Source organism: Leucopleurus acutus, assembly GCF_964270905.1.
Source record: "Leucopleurus acutus genome assembly, chromosome: X".
Taxonomy (NCBI): domain Eukaryota; kingdom Metazoa; phylum Chordata; class Mammalia; order Artiodactyla; family Delphinidae; genus Leucopleurus; species Leucopleurus acutus.
Genome location: NC_139148.1, coordinates 89,432,287 through 89,455,204, shown reverse-complemented (window position 1 = coordinate 89,455,204; position 22,918 = coordinate 89,432,287). Strand labels below are relative to the sequence as shown.

The 22,918-nt window shown below is 40.2% G+C and overlaps 1 pseudogene across 1 annotated transcript in view; it reads left to right on the top strand.

Annotated features, from left to right (window-relative positions):
* Positions 1-7,315, top strand: part of LOC309978611 (AFG1-like ATPase) — a 34,368-nt pseudogene extending 27,053 nt beyond the window's left edge. The window contains exons 4-5 of the transcript in view: positions 6,003-6,629; positions 6,823-7,315. The product of the transcript in view is annotated as an AFG1-like ATPase (transcript). The remainder of the gene's footprint in view (positions 1-6,002; positions 6,630-6,822) is intronic.
* The last annotated feature ends 15,603 nt before the right edge of the window (positions 7,316-22,918 follow it).

Sequence of the window (22,918 nt, the reverse complement as noted above, 5' to 3'; positions counted from 1 at the left end):
ATCCCTGGGATAAATCCCACTTGATCATGTTGTATGAACCATTTAATGTATTGTTGGATTCGAATTGCTAGTGTTGTGTTGAGGATTTTTGCATCTATGTTCATCAGTGATATTGGCCAGTAATTTTCTTTTTTTTGTGGTATCTCTGTCTGGTTTTGGTATCAGGGTTATGGTGGCCTCACTTGAATGAGTTTGGGAGTGTTCCTTCCTCTGCAATTTTTTGGAACAGCTTGAGAAGGATAGGTGTTAGCTCTTCTCTAAATGTTTGATAGAATTCGCCTGTGAAGCCATGTGGTCCTGGGCTTTTGTTTGTTGGAAGATTTTTAATCACCGTCTCAATTTCAGTGCTTGTGATTGGTCTGTTCATATTTTCTATTTGTTCCTGGTTCAGTCTTGGGAGACTGGACCTTACTAAGAATTTGTGCATTTCTTCCAGGTTGTCCATTTTATTGGCATAGAGTTGCTTGTAGTAATGTCTCATGATCCTTCATATTTCTGTCGTGTCAGTTGTAACTTCTCCTTTTTCATTTCTAATATTATTGATTTGAGTCCTCTCCCTTTTTTTTCTCGATTAGTCTGTCTAAAGGTTTATCAATTCTGTTTATCTTTTCAAGGAACCAGCCTTTAGTTTCATTGATCTTTGCTGTTGTCTTCTTTGTCTCTATTTCATTTATTTCTGATCTGATCTTTATGATTTCTTTCCTTCTACTAACTTTAGGTTTTCTTTGTTCTTTCTCTAGTTGCTTTTGGTGTAAGGTTAGGTTGTTTATCTGAGATTTTTCTTGTTTCCTGAGGTAAGATTGTATTGCTATAAACTTTCCTCTTAGAATGGCCTTTGCTGAATCCCATAGGTTTTGGATCATTGTGTTTTCATTTTCATTTGTCTCTAGGTATTTTTTTTTATTTTCTCTTTGATTTCTTCAGTGAACCATTGCTTGTTTAGTGGCATATTGTTTAGCCTCCATGTGTTTGTGTTTTCTATAGTTTTTTTCTTGTAGTTTATTCCTAATCTCATAGCATTGTGGCTGGAAAAGATGCTTGATATATTTTCAATTTTCTTAAATATACCAAAGCTTGCTTTGTGGCCCAGCATGTCATCAGTCCTGGAGAATATTCCACGTGCACTTGAGAAGAATGTGTATTCTGCTGCTTTTGGATGAAATGCTCTATGAATATGAATTAAGTCCATGTGGTCTAATGTGTCATTTAAGAACTGTATTTCCTTATTGATTTTCTGTCCGGATGATCTGTCCATTGATGAAAGTGGGGTATTAAAGTCCCCCACTCTTACTGTGTTACTGTCAATTTCTCCCTTTATTGCTGTTAATATTCCCCTTAAATATTGAGGTGCTCCTATGTTGGATGCATATATATTTACAATTGTTATATTTTCTTCTTGAATTGATCTCTTGATCATTATGTAGTGTCCTTCTTTGTCTCTTATAACAGTCTTTATTTTAAAGTCTACTTTTTTCTGATACGAGTATTGCGACTCCAGCTTTCTTTTGATTTCCATTTGCATGGCATACCTTCTTCCATCCCGTCACTTTCAGTCTGTATGTGTCCCTAGGTCTGAGGTGGGTCTCTTGTAGACAGCATATATACGGGTCTTGTTTTTGTATCCATTAAGCCAGTCTGGGTCTTTTGGTTGGTGCATTTAGTCCATCTACATTTAAGGTAATTATCGATATGTGTGTTCTATTGCCATTTTCTTAATTGTTTCGGGTTTGTTTTTGTAGGTCTTTTTTCTTCCCTTCCTCTTTGGTCTCTTCCCTTGTGATTTGCTGACCATCTTTAGTGTTGTGTTTGGGTTACTTTTTCTTTTTTGTGTGTGTATCTATTGTAGTTTTTGGGTTTGCTGTTCGCATGAAGTTTTTTTTTTTTTAACATCTTTATTGGGGTATAATTGCTTTACAATGGTGTGTTAGTTTCTGCTTTATAACAAAGTGAATCAGTTATACATATACATATGTTCCCATATCTCTTCCCTCTTGCGTCTCCCTCCCTCCCACCCTCCCTATCCCACCCCTCCAGGCTGTCACAAAGCACCAAGCCAATATCCCTGTGCCATGCGGCTGCTTCCCACTAGCTATCTACCTTACTACGTTTGTTAGTGTGTATATGTCCATGACTCTCTCTCGCCCTGTCACAGCTCACCCTTCCCCCTCCCCATAACCTCAAGTCCGTTCTCTAGGAGGTCTGCGTCTTTATTCCTGCCTTACCCCTAGGTTCTTCATGACATTTTTTTCTTAAATTCCATATATATGTGTTAGCATACGGTATTTGTCTTTTTCTTTCTGACTTACTTCACTTTGTATGACAGACTCTAGGTCTATCCACCTCATTACAAATAGCTCAATTTCGTTTCTTTTTATGGCTGAGTAATATTCCATTGTATATATGTGCCACATCTTCTTTATCCATTCATCCGATGATGGGCACTTAGGTTGTTTCCATCTCCGTGCTATTGTAAATAGAGCTGCAATGAACATTTTGGTACATGACTCTTTTTGAATTTCGGTTTTCTCAGGGTATATGCCCAGTAGTGGGATTGCTGGGTCATATGGTAGTTCTATTTGTAGCTTTTTAAGGAACCTCCATACTGTTCTCCATAGTGGCTGAACCAATTCACATTCCCACCAGCAGTGCAAGAGTGTTCCCTTTTCTCCACACCCTCTCCAGCATTTATTGTTTCTAGATTTTTTGATGATGGCCATTCTGACTGGTGTGAGATGATATCTCATTGTAGTTTTGATTTGCATTTCTCTAATGATTAATGATGTTGAGCATTCTTTCATGTGTTTGTTGGCAGTCTGTATATCTTCTCGCATGAAGTTTTGATATAGCTGTCTATATATGTACAGGGTTGTTTTAAGTTGCTAGTCTCTTTCCCACCTAGAGGAGTTCCTTTAGCATTTTTTGCAAAGCTGGTCTGGTGGTGCTGAATTCTCTTTGCTTTCGCTTGTCTGTAAAGCTTGTGGTTTCTCCATTAAATCTGAATTAGAGCCTTGCTGCGTAGAGTATCTTGGCTATAGGTTCTTCCCTTTCATCACTTTAAACATATTGTGCCATTCCCTTCTGGCTTTCAGAGTTTCTGCTGAGAGATCAGCTGATAACCTTATGGGAGTTCCCTTGTATGTTATTTGTCATTTTTCCCTTGTTGCTTTTAGTATTGTTTCTTTGTCTTTAATTTTTGTCAGTTTGATCACTATGTGTCTCGGCGTGTTCCTCCTTGGGTTTTTCCTGCCTGGAACTCTATGCTTCCAGGACTTGGTTGACTGTTTCCTTTCACATGTTAGGGAATTTTTCAGCTATTATCTCTTCAAATATTTTCTTGGGTCCTTTCTCTCTCCTCCTTCTGTGACCCCTGTAACGCCCATGTTGATGTGTTTAATGTTGTCCCAGAGGTCTCTTAGGCTGTCTTCATTTCTTTTTTCTTTATTCTGTTCCACGGCTGTGATTTCCACCATTCTGTCTTCCAGGTTACTTATCCGTTCTTCTGCCTCAGTTATTCTGTTATTAATTCCTTCTAGTGTATTTTTAATTTCAGTTATTGTATTGTTCATCTCTGTTTGTTCTTTAGTTCTTCTAGGTCTTTTTCAAACATTTCTTGCATCTTCTCCATCCTTGCCTCCATTCTTTTTCCAAGATCCTGGATCACCTTCACTTTCACCATTCTGAATTCTTTTTCTTGAAGGTTTCCTATCTCCACTTCATTTAGTTCTTTTTCTGGGGTTTTATCTTGTTCCTTCATCTAGGACATAATCATTTTGTCTAACTTTCTGTGGTTGTGGTTTTCATTCTGCAGGCTGCAGGATTGTAGTACTTCTTGCTTCTTCTGTCTGCCCTCTGGTGGATGAGGCTATCTAAGAGGCTTGTGCAAGCTTCCTGATGAGTGGAACTGGTGGTGGGTAGGCAGGGCATGCTCAGTAAAACTTTAATCCACTTGTCTGCTGATGGGAGGGGTGTGTTCCCTCCATGTTGGTGTTTGGCCTGAGGCAACCCCGCACTGGAGCCTGCAAGCTGTTTGGTGGGGCTAATGGGGGCCTCCGGGAGGGTTCACATCAAAGAGTACTTCCCAGAACTGGTGCTGCCAGTGTCCTTGCCCCCATGATGAGCCAAAGCCGCCCCCCACCTCTGCAGGAGACCCTCCAACACTAGCAGGTAGGTTTGGTTCAGTCTCCTGTGGGGTCACTGCTCCTTTCCCCTGGGTCCTGGTGCGCATGAGACTTTGTATGTGCCCTCCAAGAGTGGAGTCTCTTGTTTTCCCCAGCCCTGTGGAAGTCCTGCAATCACATCCTGCTGGCCTTCAAAGTCCGGTTCTCTGGGGATTCCTTCTCCTGTTGCCGAGCCCCCAGGTTGGGAAGCCTGACACGTGGCTCAGAACCTTCACTCCAGTGGGAGAACTTCTGTAGTATAATGGTTCTCCAGTTTGTGAGTCGCCCACCCAGCAATTATGGGATTTGATTTTTTCATGATTGTGCCTCTCCTACCATCTCATTGTGGCTTCTCCTTTGTCTTTGGATGTGGGGTATCTTTATTTGTGGGTTCCAGCGTCTTCCTCTCAATGGTTATTCAGAAGATAGTTGTGATTCCAGTACTCTGGCAAGAAGGGGTGAGCACACATCCTTCTACTCCCCCATCTTGAGCCAATCTTCCATAAATGTTTAAATAATAAGCTTTAATATCAATAGTATGTTTTTGTTAAAATAAAACTTAATTTTCTTTCATCTGCTATGAAGACAGGGTTTCTTTGACTGTAGGTCTGCTCTTGATAAGAGATTGGGAAAGGTTTTTCTGTACCTTTTAAATAATCTGCCTAGAAAGGTGATAGTTTTTCTCTTTCCAAAATAATTTCCTGTGCTTCATGTTGTGTTTATCATGTCTTTAATTACATAAGAAAACAGTCTTCTCAGTATTAAAATAGCTACGTTTTGCTCACAACTATGTAACCTGCTGTATTTGCTTTTAAATTCTTTTATTGTCACTTTGGTTAAATAGATAATTAAGTATTGTTCCATAATGATCTGTGATCCCATTTAGTCAAATGTCCCTTTCTCTTAAACTATCTATAACCCCATGTTACTTTGGGGATCTCAAGAAGAGATAAAAAGAGCAAAAATCATTAGAAAACCTTGGTGTCTACTATTCATGGATAAGTACTCTTAAGAGGTGAGTGTATATTTGTTTTCAGAAATTTTGTTATGCAAATATAACCTGCATTTTTAAGATGAGCAATGAGATGATACCCTACATACGGTTTTGTAAACTGTTTTTTTTCTACAAACATCATATTATGGAGGTCAATTCAAGCCAATCAGTATAAGCCCACATAATAATAAAATGGCCTTAAGCACTAATGGTCAATTTAGGTATGATAATAATAAGAATGGTTAATATTATTACTGACTTCCTCTGGCCCTACAGTGTTGTAAGTGCTAAACCTATACTTGGTCATTTAATTCCCACCACGTCCTGTGAGGAGAAGCTACTGTTTCTGAACTGTAACCATCAGGGAACTGAGGCACAGTGATGGCAGTGCTAGCCAGTCACAAGATTAAGATATGAACCAGTTCTGCGTGGCAGCTGAGCCCCACACCTAACTAGTGCACACTAGTGCTTCTCATCTGATAAGACCCTCAACATTACTGTTCATCAGGGCACAGCGAAATAAAACTAACGTCCCATGGTTTTTTCTCAGTTAGCTGGGCAAAAGTTTAAACAACAGATCTTAATCAGTGTGGTTTGGAATTTGGAGACCTGTGTCCTGTTATATTGTGGAAGGGGCTCGTCCAACATTCTGTCTCCCTTCCTGTGCCTCAGGGATGTTCCCTTACTAAAGTGGATAACTTCCCTGTGCTTGGAGCAGAAAATGTTTATGTTTCTCCAGCCTTTTTAATATTTTGTATAATTTCAAGGGCAATGGGAATTTATTACAGTTAAAAATAGATAACATACAAAGGGAAATAAGATAATAATACCTCAAAGCCCACCATCTGAAGAAAAGCCCTTCTAGGCGCTTAGCGCCGAGCCGGCTGAGAGGAAGATGTGTTGGGTGCAGGGCTTGGGCTGCTGCTCTCACCCCTTCGGTCACCGCCCCTGGAAACCCCTTTTGTAAAGCCTATACAGTTCAGACCCCCGAGAGTATGTCTCCAACTGCTGCTACAGAGGTTTATTCAAAAGCTTTAGCTGTTTGTCATGGACCACTGGACCTCTGTGACTTTCTGATCAAAGCTCGTGAGCTAAAGGACGATGAACATCACAGAAGAGTCATACAGTGTTTGCGGGAATTACATGAGGACCTTAAAGGATACAGTATAGAGGCAGAAGGCCTTTTCTTTCTAAGGTACAGGGAAAACAATGATGATGGACGTGTTTTATGCTTATGTGGAAATGAAGAGGAAAAAACGGGTTCATTTTCATGGTTTCATGCTAGATGCTCACAAAAGAATACACCGCCTTAAACAGAGTTTGCCATAAAGGAAACCAGGACTCATGGCTAAATCATACGATCCAATAGCTCCTATAGCTGAAGAAATCAGTGAAGAAGCATGTCTCTTATGCTTTGATGAATTTCAGGTCACTGACATTGCTGATGCCATGATTCTGAAACAGCTTTTTGAAAATCTGTTCAAAACTGGGGGTCGTCGGGCTTCCCTGGTGGCGCAGTGGTTGAGAGTCCGCCTGCCGATGCAGGGGACACGGGTTCGTGCCCCAGTCCAGGAAGATCCCACATGCCGCGGAGTGGCTGGGCCTGTGAGCCATGGCCGCTGAGCCTGCGCATCCGGAGCCTGTGCTCCGCAACGGGCGAGACCACAACAGTGAGAGGCCCGTGTACCGAAAAAAAAAAAATGGGGTCGTTGTTGTGGCAACATCCAACAGGCCACCAGATGTTCTCTATTAAAATGGACCCCAAAGAGCTAACTTTGTACCATTCATAGCTGTCCTGAAGGTCTCTGAGGCAATGAGAGAGTGGAATGCATGTATGTGGGCAATGCTGTATTTCTTTCTGGAATACTGTAATATGGTCCAGCTAGATTCTGGGATAGATCATCGGAAAAGGGAACTTCCTGCTGCAGGAGAACTCTACTATCTCACAAGTGAAGCTAATGTGGAGGCTGTCATGGATAAGTTGTTTGATGAGCTGGCTCAGAAACAAAGTGATTTAACTAGACCAAGGATTCTAAAAGTGCAAGGCAGAGAGCTGCGGCTGAATAAAGCCTGTGGAACCGTTGCCGACTGCACATTTGAAGAGCTATGTGAGAGAGCTCCCATCCAGGATACCACATTACCTTTAGTCATCATGCCTCCTTAGAGTCCTCTTAGTTGTGACAATTTCTCAGACTTTCCTTCTTTTTGATGACCCTGACAGTTTTGGGGAATACTCGTCAGTTATTTTGTAGACTGTCCCTCGAATGGGATTTGTCTGATGTTTTTCTCATGATTTGACTGGAATTGTGGGCTTTGGGAGGAAGACCACAGAGGTCAAGTGCTCTTTTCATCAGATCATATCAAGGGCACATATGATCAATGTGACTTAACACTGTTGATGTTAACCTTGATCACACTTGTCTGAGGTAGTGTTTGTCTCCACTATAAAGTTACTCTTTTCCCCCTCTTTCCATAGTGAACTCTTTGGAAGGAAGTTCTTGCTGAGTTTTCATGTAGCAGCAAAGAAGAAAATCCACAACTATTTAACAAGGCTGTTAAAATACTTTCCCCTTTTCCAGCTACATATTTGTGTGAGGCTAGATTTTCTTATATGACTCAACCAAAGCAACATATAACAATAGTCTGACTGTAGAAGCAGGTATGAGAATTCCACTATCTCCTATTATGCCAGACATTAAAGAGATTTGCCCAAAGTATAAAACAATGCTACTCTTCTTACTATTTTCATTTTAGAAGTATAATTATTTTCATAAAAATGTTATTTCTGTTAATTTTATAGGTTGAATATAATGGTTTTATCATTGTTATTTTAAATAAATTAATATTTTATTTAAAAAAAGCCCTTCTAATGTTTTCATCTGCATTATATTCCTCCAGAATTATACTTATGCAGGTATTATATATTTATACATGTATGCATACATTTATATATTTACATACAAATCATAAGATCTCATCTTACACTTAATTTTATAACTTATCTCACTGTAGTGGGTTGAATTGGGTGCCCCCCAATATTTCCAAATCATAACACCCCCATACCTTAGTTGGAAATAAGGTCTTTGCAGATATAATTAAGTTAAAGATCTCAAGAGATGATTGGATTTAGGATGGTCCCTAAACCCAATGACTAATGTCCTTATAAAAGAAAGGAGGGAGATTTCACACACCGAGGGAAGAAGGCCATGTGAAGACAGAGGCAGAGACTGGAGTTATGCTGGCACAAACCAAGGGAAGTCAGGAGCCACCAGAAGCTGGAAGAGGAAAGGAAGAATTCTCCTCTGGGGCTTCCTTGGAGGCGCAGTGGTTGAGAGTCCGCCTGCCGATGCAGGGGACGCGGGTTCGTGCCCCGGTCCGGGAAGATCCCACATGCCGCGGAGCTGCTGGGCCCGTGAGCCATGGCCGCTGCCTGCCGACACCTTGATTTCAGATTTCCGGTCTCTAAAACTATGGGATAATGCATTTCTGTTGTTCTAAGCCACGAAGTTCCTGTTAATTAGTAACAGCAGCCCTAGGAAACAAACACACACACTAACCGTATACCCCAAATGTCATTGATTGTGAATAAACACCACTCTGTATCCTATGTTTTTGTGTGTGCCTGTGGGGATAGTAATGATAATAAAGATATATGCAAAAAATAAATATGGCGGGCTTCCCTGGTGGCGCAGTGATTGAGAGTCCGCCTGCCGATGCAGGGGACACGGGTTCGTGACCCGGTCCGGGAAGATTCCACATGCCGCGGAGTGGCTGGGCCCGTGAGCCATGGCCACTGAGCCTGCGCATCCGGAGCCTGTGCTCCGCAACGGGAGAGGCCACAGCAGTGAGAGGCCCACATACCGCAAAAAAATAAAATAAATAAAATAAATATGGCTAAATTTTTAAACTCCTAATGATTTTTACTGTATTGATTCATTTAATGCTCCAGGCACCCCTAAGAGGTAGATACAGTTGCTCAACCCCATTTTCTAGATGAAAAACTGAGGGACGGGGAGAACTTGGCCTAGGACTACACAGTTAGAGAACAGGACAGCTTGGGTTTGTACCTCACGCTCCAGAGCCTGGGAAACTGTCAAAGATTTGTTGTTAAGTAACAGAAGCAGTCTGCATAGCATGTATAATTTAGGAGGTCATTAAGGCAATTTTCATGTATTAACATATTTATACAAATAGCTGGACCTAGTGACCTTGGTGAGAGCACGTTCATTGCAAGATTCAATAGTGCAGTGAGATAAGAGGTTAGTGGGAAGTGAAGAATGTTAACCGGGAATGCAGAAAATGCTTTCTGGAACTTTGATTTTGAAGGACGGGGGAGAAAGGGAGAGAGAAACAGAGGCAGAGAGAGAGAGAGAGAGAGAGAGAGAGAGAGAGAGCGAAACAGAGACAGAGACAGACACAGAGAGAAGGCCTGTGACTGAATGGGGAAAAGGGGTCCAAAGAGGGATTTTCTTTTACATCTTCAGTTCCTTGAAAGTGTAAAAGTTAATATTGCAGGAGTCATGTCATCTCAGATTTAACCTTTGAAAGAAATTTCCCATATTTCCCTCTTATTTCCACTTTAGAGTTAATGGGATGCCTCCAATGAACAGTATGGCTTTTTGAGCTCAATGTATATTGAGCTATGAGTGATAGGAAGAATGGATAATTGTGTGTCAAAGAAATGGTAGTAATTTGTGGATCTTTGCCTCTCAGGGAGGCAGCAGGTGGCTGAAATCCTGGTGCGACATGATCTGAGGACCCCTGCACTGTTGAATGGGAGACAGGTCTAGAATTTTCCTATAAACGTATTAACATGCGCAGCAGTCCAGGAGCAGCAGTTAGGCAAACACTACGGCTTGCTGCCCTGGTGCCATCTCTCACTGAGCTCACCAGGTGAGTCAAAGGCAAGCCTGTCTTCCCAGCATGGGGAACTGGATTAGGGTCGGCGCAGAGGCACGATGTTGGGCAGCTCTTAGGAGCTTCTGAGTCTCCCAAGAAGCTAGAGATCCTTCTGTCGTTAAAACTTTGAACTCAAGGCATACCAGAGAGAGATTTGCTTCCTTCATAAAGATATGTATATTCTGATTAGGAGAAAGAATGAAAAACACCTTTCCACAGTGCCTGCCTTAGCCCTAAGGCTCAGCCAGCCCCTGCTACTGAGCCTTGACTTTTAAAGAGCCCTTGAAGTCCCACAATGTACCATATACTTTGAACAGGTTTTCTCATTTTCTCCTTGGGATGGCTGTGTGACAAAAGGATCCCGAGTCCCATTTCATAGACAACAAAGCTCAGGCTCATAGAACCGACAGCACCTCTCCAGATAAGTGGCAGGATTCAGATGAAGTTACATCCCTTGCCCTAAGGAGAGAGAGGACACAGGGCAGCCTCCCTTTGAGAAAATGGGCTTCCAAGGCTTGAGAAGTGAGCATCTTACACTCCCCTGATATTGTGGCCCCATGGGTACTCACCCAAAAATCCCTCTTGACGATGAAGATGATAGTGCACATATGTGTGCACATACATTCTTCACGTTATAAACATTCATTACATTCAATTTTATAGAAGAACAAAGTAGCTTTTAAAATTGAATTGACGGTGCGTGTATGTGTGTGTTTCTATATGTCCTATGGCTTGTACACTCCACTTCACAATCTTTATCTTCATATCAGACCAGAGCTTGATTCCTATCTCAGATTTAGATATGCCAGAAAAATGGTAGATACAGAGAAATTGCCACCAGCAAGTGAAAAATTCCGGAAAACACTGGCTAACACCATTAACCCAGAGCCCAAACTTCGTCCTCACTCTCCTCGGCCAAGCTCCCTGGTCGGAGCCTCAGAGCTGCAATCCTGGATCTGGCCAGCAGGTGGCTTCCACCTCCATTTTTCTTTCACAAAGAAAATGAGCACATGAGGCCAAGGATAAGAAGATCTTGGAATGTTTTGTTTACTAAGACACTAATTATGTTTGTGAAACTTAGATGTATTACTAGAGCAGTCCCATCTGCTGTTGACCCGAAAAGAACATCGAGTTCATTGAGGTATCTCCTTCCCTCCTAAGTGTAGGTTGAAGTGTCCACACTGCAGACCCTCCCAGAGAGTAGGGTGTTCACCCTCCACCCCCACCCACCCCGTAGAGTCTGTCCAGAACTTTTCCCACTCCCTGTCATACCCTGTCCATGACACTGGACACAGCCGCCAAGACCCCGCTCTGGAGCCCCATTCTCTCTTCCACCTCCCACCAGTGCTGTAAAGCCCTTCAACAGCCGACCGTTGCCAACACGCTACTGCCACCTGCTATTTCGTCTTCGTATTCAAGACCCGGAGTATATGTTTTTACACTCTTCTTTTACACCTAACAGGTTTTTCAGACAAAATTAGAATCATTCTATACATAGGTTCATGGGCTGGGTTTTGAGGAAGAGGATGGTATTTTTTTGCTCTTTGAATGAACGTCTTTGTAGAGAAGTTTGACAATGGAGGTACGATGGTGCCACCTCGTGACAGTGGACTGAACTGCAGCATGAACATCGCTGAGCCAGAAGGTGGGAGGGAAAGGCGTAAATCCAGAGAGCTTTCTGGAAGTCTGGGTGGAAAAGGGACACACTCCAGGTACAGGGATACTGAGGTATCTTGACAGAAAGTGCAGCCTCTTTCTATGCTGAGTGGAAAGCTCTATGTGATTTCAACAGAAAGACCATTTTTATTTTTATGTTTTAACAGAAAGGTTTTTTTTTTATTATTTTTAAAGACCTCTGGATAAAGAGCTATACACCTATATAAGCAAAACTGGATCCCTGTCATTTATGATCATTGTAACCCACCTTGGCATTTATTGTGACCATATTTCCATGTAGATGAGTTTCTGTGATAACATTTTAAGTTACTTGACAATAAAATTTCACTTATTTTTTTATATTGCCCTGTTGTTGCATTATATGAATGCTCCAGAATTCACTTTTCCAGTACTAGTGATGTAAATATAGTTCCTTTACCACGTTTTCTATTACAAACTATAGTGTGCTTAACATTCTTGTTCATATACATGCAGATATCTTAGTAAGCATTTTTATAAGTTCCTGAAGTGTTCTTTCAAAACAATGAAAAAACTTTTATTTGAATAAACTCTTACTATTTTATATTTCTAACAATACTATAGGAAAATTCCTGTTTCTGCACACTTTAGAAATAATGTGAATCGCTGCTAATCTGATAGGCAACAAATCCTCTCTCCTTGTCGTCACTATAACTCGTTTTTGCTGCCTGACTAGAATTCCATCCTATGGATGAGACATAATGGAGTCTCACAACCTCGTGTCATTTGGAATTCAGTGTTCCTTATATTCCCCATTGTCAAGGCTGTGTGGATGGCATTTAACTGCGCTGAAGGGCACAGTTCAGGATTCATGTGGCTATTTGCACATGAGCGGAATGTGTCCTCTTTGAGCACACATTGCGCTCTCTTGTGAGAGTCCTAGGATTCAAAACGCAGCCTGGTCGATGTATGAATATATATGGTGTGAGTGTGTCAGTGTATGGGTGCATGTGTGTGTGTGCACACTGACAACCACATTTCCTTCTGTTTCTTTCAACCCCTTCATGGCCTTGCTTCTCATTCGCTCTCCCTTCCTAAATCCAGGCCCAGGAATGAAGGTAGGGAATTATCAGGATGGCAATCCTTATAACCAACTCCTATCACCATCCTTAACTACGTCCGTCCTGAATGTAACTTGCTTGTTATGGTGGTACAAAAGAAGACCAGGCCAACATCATATTTTATTTTTAATTTTTTAATTTTAAACAGCTTTCTTTGGGTAAAGTTTACAGGCAATAACGTTCACACACTTTAAGGGTACAGTGTGATGATTTTTAGTAAATGCATGCAACCGTCACCATAACTGAATTTTAGGCATTTCTGTAGTTCCCAACACTTCCATAATGTTTGAAAACACTGAAGCCCCATACCCATACTTAGTACCAGGCAAGCACTGATTTGCTGTCTGTCTCTATGGATTTGCCTATTTTGAACATTCCCTATAAATTGAGTCACATAGTATTTGGTCTTTTATGTTTGACTTTGTTCACTAGCATAATGGTATCAAGGATCGTATATGTTGTACATGTATCAGTGCTTCATTCATTTCATGGCTGAATAATAGTTTGTTGTATGACTATGCCAAATTTTACTTGTGCACTTATCAATTGATAGGCATGTGAGTTGTTTCCACTTTTTGGGTGTTATGAGTAATGTTACTATGAATATTTTTCTCCGAGTTTTTATGTAGACGTGTTTTTATTTCTCTTGAGTGTGTAACTAGAACTGGAACTGCTGGGCCATACGGCCCCTCAACACGTGAGACAACATTACAATTTCAGATGATTTCATTCCATAATTGGAAATACCGCGAGAAAAAAAAAAAGAGACAGGTGAGACAGAGTCTAGTGAGGAGACCCTAATAAACATTGTTATCCTGCTGTAGACCTATTTGTAAAATCCCTTTCAATGATGCAAAAGTATGAGACATGTGGGGGACATTTTCAACTTCATTTGAAAGCCTACTGTCTATAGCACACACTTCCCCATTACCTGACTTGGTCTCCATGCAAGGTGTTTTACAATTCTAGATTTCAGGTAACTGACAGTATCAGTTTGCAATGTAATCCTTGTCTGTAGACAAGCAACTTAATTGTATCCTGGCTAGGGAAACCTCTGTCTCCATTTGGCCATGCATTTCAACACCCATGATGTATAAATGTGACAAAAAGGTGGTTGTTGACTTTGGCAAGATAAATTTCAGTGGAGGAGTGGAGGGACGTCCCCATTAGATGAGAGATGAAGACTGAGTTGGAGGGGAGGTCGGGGGATGTGAACTGAGTATCAAGAATTCATTGTAGATCTTTAGTTGCAGAGTGCAGAATATATATGTAAAGAGGTCAGTAACCAGAGATGTGGACAGAGGCCCACAGCATTAAATGATGTTCTATAATCACCATTTATAAGATACTTGAGCAGCTTGAAATCTTAATGAGAAGGATCTATCTCTTCTTAGATTTAACATCTGAATTGCCCACACCAGCCTTCCCACACTTTATTTCCTTGTTTCCATTCTGGAGAAACCTAAAACTTACTGAAGGGATAGTGTAGAGTTTCTTCTTAATGTCTGTTAAACGTATGAACGGATGAATAGGTGAATGCACGACGTGTCAAAGATGTGCTAAGAATTTAAGGATTTTTATCCCTGAGTGCAGAGCTCCTCATGCAGATGACTGAGCCCATGGTGGTGGGTGGCTGAGAGGATGCAGCTTCTCAGGGCTCTGCAACTGACAGCTGCAAGATGGGAGCCCTCAACTTCAGTGTTCAGAGGCACATTTAGGCAGACTGCCACACCTTATGTCCTGGAGGGATCCATCCCTGACCTGAGCAGGTGAGTTCACAGACAGGCTTGCCTTCCATCTGGGGGAACGAGACTACTGTCTGCTCAGAAGCTTGCTGTGGTCCAACTCTTGTGCCATTTCGAAAGACTCAAGAACGAGCAGATCCAGCTCCTCTCTAAACTTGAACTCAACATATATCACAAAGAGATATTCTCAATCTCTTTCTAGGGATACACATTGTCCTTAGGAGGCCCCAGAGGACACACACACACACACACACACACACACACACACACACACACCCTGGAGCCTTCATGCAGGCAGTAGCCCTAGGAGAACTTGCTGGCTTATAAGGCCGTCACTCATGGTTTGTTAGGTTGCCGATGTTACTGGACATTTTTGCATTAATAACTAATGCAAATGATGATTAGCAGAAGAGTCTGCATACTAGGGATACTTTTAAATAACCTTACTATCCAAGTAAATCTGATGACAATAAGAGAATTTCTATGTTCATGGTTTTCAAGTGTAACAATAAACTACTGAGAATTTCCAGTGTGGGGGTGCATATGGGGAATCCTACAAAGTCTGATATTGCTGGTGGGGATTTCACTTAGTACAACTTTTTCACAGGTTGATTTATCAATATGCATTAATGAATCCAGGAACTTTTGACCTTCATGCATTTGGAGCCTGTTCCTTCAATTATTCATCTTCAGCATAACACCTGTCCCTCTATTATACTGTGCATATTCCTTATGTTGTCTGGGAATTCACTTTCAAACACTAATGACCTAACCACATTCCCTTGTCTCTACAGAACAGGAAATTGAAGTACAGTGATGTTCACCGACTTGCATAAATACAAGCAGGACTATCAGCCTGGCATCGGAAGTGAAGATAGATTTCAGAAGTGACCCAGGTCAGCAGGAAAGCAAGACTTATTTGAATACGGTGTCATGTGCAGCTGAGCATCATGCAGTCTGCACTTGGACATACAGGGTGTCAGTCTCTGCTTTTCCTCTTAAGAGAAGGATGACCCCCAGCCAAGTTGCTTAACCTCTGTACATTACTGTTTCTCCAGCTACAACATGATGTAAAGATATGTTATTCTCTACCTTCCAGGAATGTTGTGGAAAATGCATGAGATAGAAAAAATGCATGCATTCACAATAGATAAGTCCCTATGATTTTCTGGGCCAGAGGTCCTGCCCTAATATATAACTTTTCCGTTCCAACCACCCTAAGACTATTCACAAATGGCCGTCCAAGTACAAAGTAATGCAAGGACTTATGCCTACTGAATTCATTCAACACAGAGTATGATAATATCTGAAGTGTAGATTGGAAAGTAATTACGTAGAAATAATAGCTTCTTCCATCCCATCTAAGGTCTCAAAAGTGCTTTCCCAGATGGTATCTCATTAGCCTCTACATCTGAGAGGTTTTATCCAAAAAAATGGCCAGCATAGGGGAAACGATTTACCCAAGAACCTATGATGTGCCTGGCCCCCAGTGATTTACTGTAGTGTTCTTCTGCAAAGCCCATTCTTGCTGGGTTACAGTACATGTTATTCTTTTTTTACTATTATTATTGAAGTATAGTTGATTTACAATGTTGTGTCAATTTCTGCTGTACAGCAAAGTGATTCAGTTACACATATATATTCCTTTTGACATTCTTTTCCATTATGGTTTATTACAGGATATTGAATATAGTTTCCTGTGCTATAGAGTAGGACCTTGTCGTTTATCCATTCTATGTATAAATAGTTTGCATCGGATAATTCCAAACTCCCAATTCGTCCCTCCCCCACCCCCTCTCCCCCTTGGCAACCACAAGTGTGTTCCCTGTCTGTGAGTCTGTTTCTGTTTGATAGGTAAGTTCGTTTGAGTACACATGTTATTCTTAAGAAATTAACATAATTATTAAAAGTGGAATGGGAAAAGATATGAAATAATGTGAAATGGACCGATGGTTTTCTTTCACAATTCCCAATGGAAATGCTGGAGTCAGTTTTCCTTTCTCCTAAATTATCTGAGAAATGACTCCAGCACAGAGAAATGACACTGAAGTGAATACATAATGAAAACTTATACGTTTCCCTTCCATTTAATATTTCCACATTATTGTCTTATAATCATGCTGTTTGGATTGTATCAAGGGAATCTCCTTTAAAGGAAGGTCAGGTATGAGATAAGACTATTCATCCCTATTCAGCACTATATGTATCATCTGCCCGATTGACCTTTTGCTCCTCACAGTAATTGTCTAATATGGATAGAATTGTTCCCATTTTACAAGTGAGGAAAGGCAAATTCAGAGATACTGTGACACAGCTTTTATAAAATTTCCCATCTGCTTTTCACATCCCTTTTTTGCAGCCTCTAATGATCATTGCCTAGAGCTACATTTCATAAAAGGTTGCAAAAGCATGACGTACAAATTCTTTAATTGCTTCTGCATGTATTGGCAGAAATTCTTTTATAAAAGAATTCTTCCCTCAACAACTATGCGTAGGTATAACAAGCACAGGAAAGGCAAGGTGTATATACAGTTCACTGGCAATATTTGCACTTTCAAAAATCAGGTGTTTCCCTAGGATTCTCAAAGGTGAGCAGTGAGTTGGTTTTGTTGGCTTTTTTTTTAGAGTGTCATAGATGTTTCTATATTTGACGTGTTTTAGTGCATGATAGTCATTAATGTTTTTGATGTTCAAATTGTTCTATCTTTGGCCAATGGGAGGCCCTGAGGTTATGAGTCTTTTTGATATAATTTCTGGTATGAGAGTTCCGTCCAGACTCACCTGGTACAATCCTTACCTAGACCAAAAATCAGGCATTTCTCCAAGGAAGCCTGGTTGCTTTTAGTGGGAAATTCATTCTAGGGACTACAGTTGCTGATTACTACTGTGTTGGTCATTGTTTCTTGCCCTTTCAGTGCATAGAGCCAGTAATATAGGTTTCATATTTAAGAGAACCTACGTCATTGGCTTGCATCCTGGGCTGCTCTTCTGTCCCCTTATAGGTACGCATTTTTATCATCTTTTGTATTAACTGTACAGTTCTTAAAATATAAGGAAATATAACATACATTTGTTTTCTCCCCGTTTCATACGTAAAAGTTGTCATATTCTACACCAGTGCTCTCCAACAGAAACTTCTGTGGAGATGGGAATGTTCTGTATCTGTGCTGTTCAACACAGCAGTCATTAAGTACCTGAGTCTTATTCAGGAATTGAACATTTAGCACCTAAAACGTGGCAACTCTGAGTAACTGATTTTTTAATTTCATGTAATTTGAATTTAATTTACTGTAAATAGCTACTTGAGGCTACTGGCCGTCATATTGGACAGCAGCAGCTCCACACACTTTTCTGCACCTGGCTTTTATCACTGAACAATATATCCTGGAGATGACTCCACAACAGTACAGAGAAGGAGTCTTCATTGCTTTTTACAGCTGCACAGTCCTCTCAGATGTAGATGGACCACAGTTTATTCAACCAGCCCCTTATTGGTGGATATGTCTTGTTTCTGGCCTTCTGCTGTATGAATTGTTCTGGCAGGAATGGCTTTGTGTTTATGTCTTTTTACATTGTTAGTTTGGGATAGATTCTTAGGAGAGACATTGCTGGTTCCAAGGGTAAGTACCCTGGTAATTTCATAACACCGTATCAAATCCCCTGGCTAGGAGTTATACCATGTTACATTACCACCAGCAATGTACGTGATTGCCTATTTCTTCACTGGCTATGTAAATGATGAGAAGAGGCATCTCGGCTTTTTGGTTTGTTTGTTTTTTTCTTTGCATCTCTTAATCCAGAGTTAGGTTTCACACTTTTTAACATGTTTAAGGAACATTTTTCGGGGAAATTCTTTTTGTATCTAGTGCCCTTTCTCCTTCAGAATGTTCTAATTTGCCCTTGCTTTTTCATAATCTTTCTACTACAAGGTAGATAACCTTTGTCATTGATGTAAGTTGTATGTTTCCCAATTTGTAATTTTTCAGTTTAATTTGCTGATGGGATGCTTTCTGCCTTACAATTTTTAATGAAATCAGGCATACTGTGGTTTTCCCTTATTGCTTCTGGATTTGAAGCCATATTTAGAAAACTTTTTTTTAGCTTTTAGAGGAATTTATTGTGGGTATATGTTTGTGGACAGGAGAGAGAGAAAGGGATCATATTTGAGCGTCAGGTGTAAGAGGAACCCAGAAAAGAAGTGACCATCATGTGAGAAATATGTGAAAACCATTTCACTAAGTCAAGAGAATTAGGCATTTGGACCAGAGTCTTGGTCCTGTGTTTGTCTTGATAGCTCGGTCTCTACTCTTTTCTATCTCTTGTGGGTATGGATCCAGGCTCCCCCTGACTGGCAGAGAAGGTCTTCATGAAGCAGGAACTCCATGTCACCTCAAATGGACCTGTCAGATGACTAAATGGATAGAACCACCCTCTTAGGGATAAAACATACAAAACCAGTTCCGAAATGTACCACTCTGACAGAGCAAAGGTCTAAGAGAAAGTAAAACCTCCAGCTGGAGCCTGTGAGGAGAAGCAAAACTGAAAGCAACACTGTTCACCTCATCCTTGACTCTCTGAGTGGTGTCCCGTCAGGGAAGGTAATAGCCTACTCGTCCTATGCAAAAGGACTGGGGTTTGAGTTAGAAGGTGCCACAGTTTCCCAAGTTATAGCCTCTCCCACTAAGCTACATCATTTCCTGTTTCCATGCTGGTTTCCAGGACCCAGGGCCAAGCTTGGACTAATCGTGCTTAGAATGGAGCCTGAGGTCATGGGGCTCCATGGGGTGGGCACTAACATCCATCTGGTTTCCTGGGGGCTTTTCCAGTTATGCAGGTCTGGAGATGAAGAGAGGGAGGTTGGGATGCAGATAAGGAATTGGACTGACAGTTCCTGCCACATGGTAAACACACAGTACACATTAATAAATGAATGAGAAGCAGGGTAGAAACTACACATACGCCCTTTTAGTCTTTCTATACACATATGAATGTTTCAAAGTAAGTTAAGATCACACTGTACTTGTTTTTTTCCAATAGACTTTGAGGAAACTTTTCACTTCTGTTTTTAAAATATATATGTTCCATTGAGGGGAAAAAGAAAAATGTGTAGAAAATGGAGAGCGATGCCACCTAGTGACCAAAGTCAGAACTGCAGGTGTAAAAGTCTGAACTGGGGGCTTGGCAAAGGATGGGGGATGGAAAGGACTGTGGTGGTGGTGGGGAGGGGAATGAATTTCATCCTAAAGGCAAGATTTCTAGACTTCACACTGGCAGCGATCCTTCTGTATTCATGCCCATGCTGGGATCTTCAAGCCCTGGGACTGGAAATCTGGCCCCTAAGTGAACTGAGTCGAAAGCTGCATGAGTTAGTGTATGAATAATTGGTGTAAAGAAATTTGAGACAAAGGGACATATACAAATACACACACATACAAAGAACTGTCAAATCAATTCTTTTGATCTGCTTCCGAAGCCATGAATATATGAATAGCGTATTGGTAATCAGTTTGCAATCTTTTGTATTTTTAACATTTTACTCAATGTTTCCATTCTGGAAACAGCATAGAAATGCAGTTATAAAATAAAAACATCTTCTATCTTCAACAATCCACACTCAGTGATTTATTACCAAAGAAATCTGTTTAGTGTCTAAGTCAATAAATGTATTTCTGCACTATTATTTTGTGACTTGGCTGCTGATATACCTGTTTAACAAAACTTTATCTCAGTACTTTGTTAGGGCACCAATGAATACTTCTCTTTGTTTAACACGTATGGAAAAATATAGACATGCGTTTTTAGAAACCAAAATTACATTGCCACACCCATCTGTCCCTACCTTTTGCCCACCATAATACAAAGAGAGTTTCTCTTCACTTATAGGTGCCTACTTTCCAGATTTTTCTCCGTATGTAATGCACTAACATATTTAATCACCCTCATACACCCATGTTCATATATATTCTTTTGAAGAAAAAGGGTCATCATATTTTACTTTGTACATCATGACAACCCTGTTCGCTTAATATGATTTATTTCCTATTAATTTATTTAGTTTGGTTTGTTTCCAAGTGGTTTTTCTGTGCATCCGCTCTTCATATCATTTACCTAACTCTACTGTTTAAGAATATTTTGTACATTGAAGAGATAAACCTACATCTGAATACAATATCCCCCAGATTTTCACACACCTTTTGTGACTTTTGAAATGCAGAGGATATCTAATCCTTTTTAATGAGCTTTAGTGTTTTTATTTCACTTCACGTTGTTTTAGAGAGAACAAGTGAATAATAATGCTTTCTGAGATGTTGAATGTCAGTTCATAGGATAAAATGTAACTCCAGGTTACTTTGTGTAACTCCAGATTATGAATCCTGGAGCCGCAATTGGTAAGGTTGTTTCTAGGTCACCTTACTTAACTTTTAAGTTCTGTTCCCTGAAATGAATTCAGCAAGGTAGCAGGGTACAAGATTAATATACAGAAATCTGTTGCATTTCATTACACTAATAATGAAATATCAGAAAGGAAAGTAAACAAATAATCCCATTTAAAATCCCATCAAAAAATGAAATACCTAAGAATAAACTTAACCAAGAGGTGAAAGACCTATATGATGAAAACTATAGAACATTGATAAAAGAAATGGAAGGTGATTCAAAGATATGGAAAGGTGTCCCATGCTCTTAGACTGGAAGACTTAATATTGTTAAAATGGCCATACTACCCAAAGCAATCGACAGACTTAATGTAATCCCTATCAAAATACCTGTTACATTTTTCACAGAACTAGAAATAATAGTCCAAAAATTTATATGGCACCACAAAAGACCCAGAATTGCCAAAGAAATCCTGAGGAAAAGAACAGAGCTGGAGGCATAACCTTCCCAGACTTCAGGTTATACTACAAAACTACAGTAATCAAAACAGCATGGTACTGGTACAAAAACAGACATATAGATCAAAGGATAGAATAGATAGCCTAGGAATAAACCCACCCACCTACGGTCAAGTAATCTTCAATAAAGGAGGCAAGAATATACAATGGAGAAAAGACTGTCTCTCCAACAAGCGATGCTGGGAAAGCCGGACAGCTCCATGTAAATCAATGAAATCAGAACACTCCCTCACACCATATACAAAAATAAACTTGAAATGATTTAAAGACCTAAATATAAGATGTGACACCATAAAACTCCTAGAAGAGAACACAGGTGAACCAATCTCTGACATAAATCGTAGCAATATTTTCTCAGATCAGGGTCCCAAGGCAAAATAAATTAAAGCAAAAATAAACAAATGGGACCTAATTAAACTTAAAATCTTTTGCACAGCCAAGGAAGCCATCAACAAAATGAAAAGACAACTTATGGAATGGGAGAAAAATGTTTGCAGGTGATGTGACTGACAAGGGGTTAATATCCAAAAATATACAACTCCTTTTCAAAATATAAACAACTCAAGCAAAAAATGGGCAGAAGATCTAAATAGATATTTTTCCAAAGGAGACATAAAGACGGCCAACAGGCACATGAAAAGATGCTCAACATCACTAATTACTAGAGAAATGCAAATCAAAACCTCACATGAGTCAGAATGGTTATCATCGAAAAGTCTGCAAATAATAAATGCTGGAGAGGGTGCGGAGAAAAGGGAACCTCCTACACTGTTGGTTCGAATGTAAATTGGTGCAGCCACGTGGAGAGCAGTATGGAGGTTTCTTAAATAGCTAAACACAGAGTTGCCATAGGATCCAGCAATCCCACTCCTGGGTATATATCCAGAAAGAAATGAAAACTGATACACACACACACACACGCACACATACACACACACTGGACTATTACGCAGCCATTTGCAACAACATAGTTGGACTTAGAGAATATTATACTTACTGAAGTAAGTCAGACAGAGAAAGACAAATATTATATGATATCACTTATATGTGGAATCTAACAAATAATACAAATGAATCTATATACAAAACAGAAACAGTCTCACAGACATAGAAAACAAACTTACGGTTAGCAAAGGGGAGAAGGAGGGAGGCGGGACAAATTAGGAGTATGAGACTGACAGATACAAGCTACTATACATAAAATAGATAAGTAACAAGGAGTTATGGTAATAAAGTACGGGGAATTGTATTCAATATCTTTTAATAACATATAATGGGAAATAATCTGATATCCGAATCACTTTGCTGTGCACCTGAAACTAACACAATATTGTAAATCAACTGTACTTCAATCTTAAAAAATACACACAAAAAATTCTGATTCTGATCATTTATAAGTACCTATTGGTCTTAAAAAGAGTTTAGGATTAAATGAGATAAAATATAAAACCCCTTTCATATAGTAGTTGTG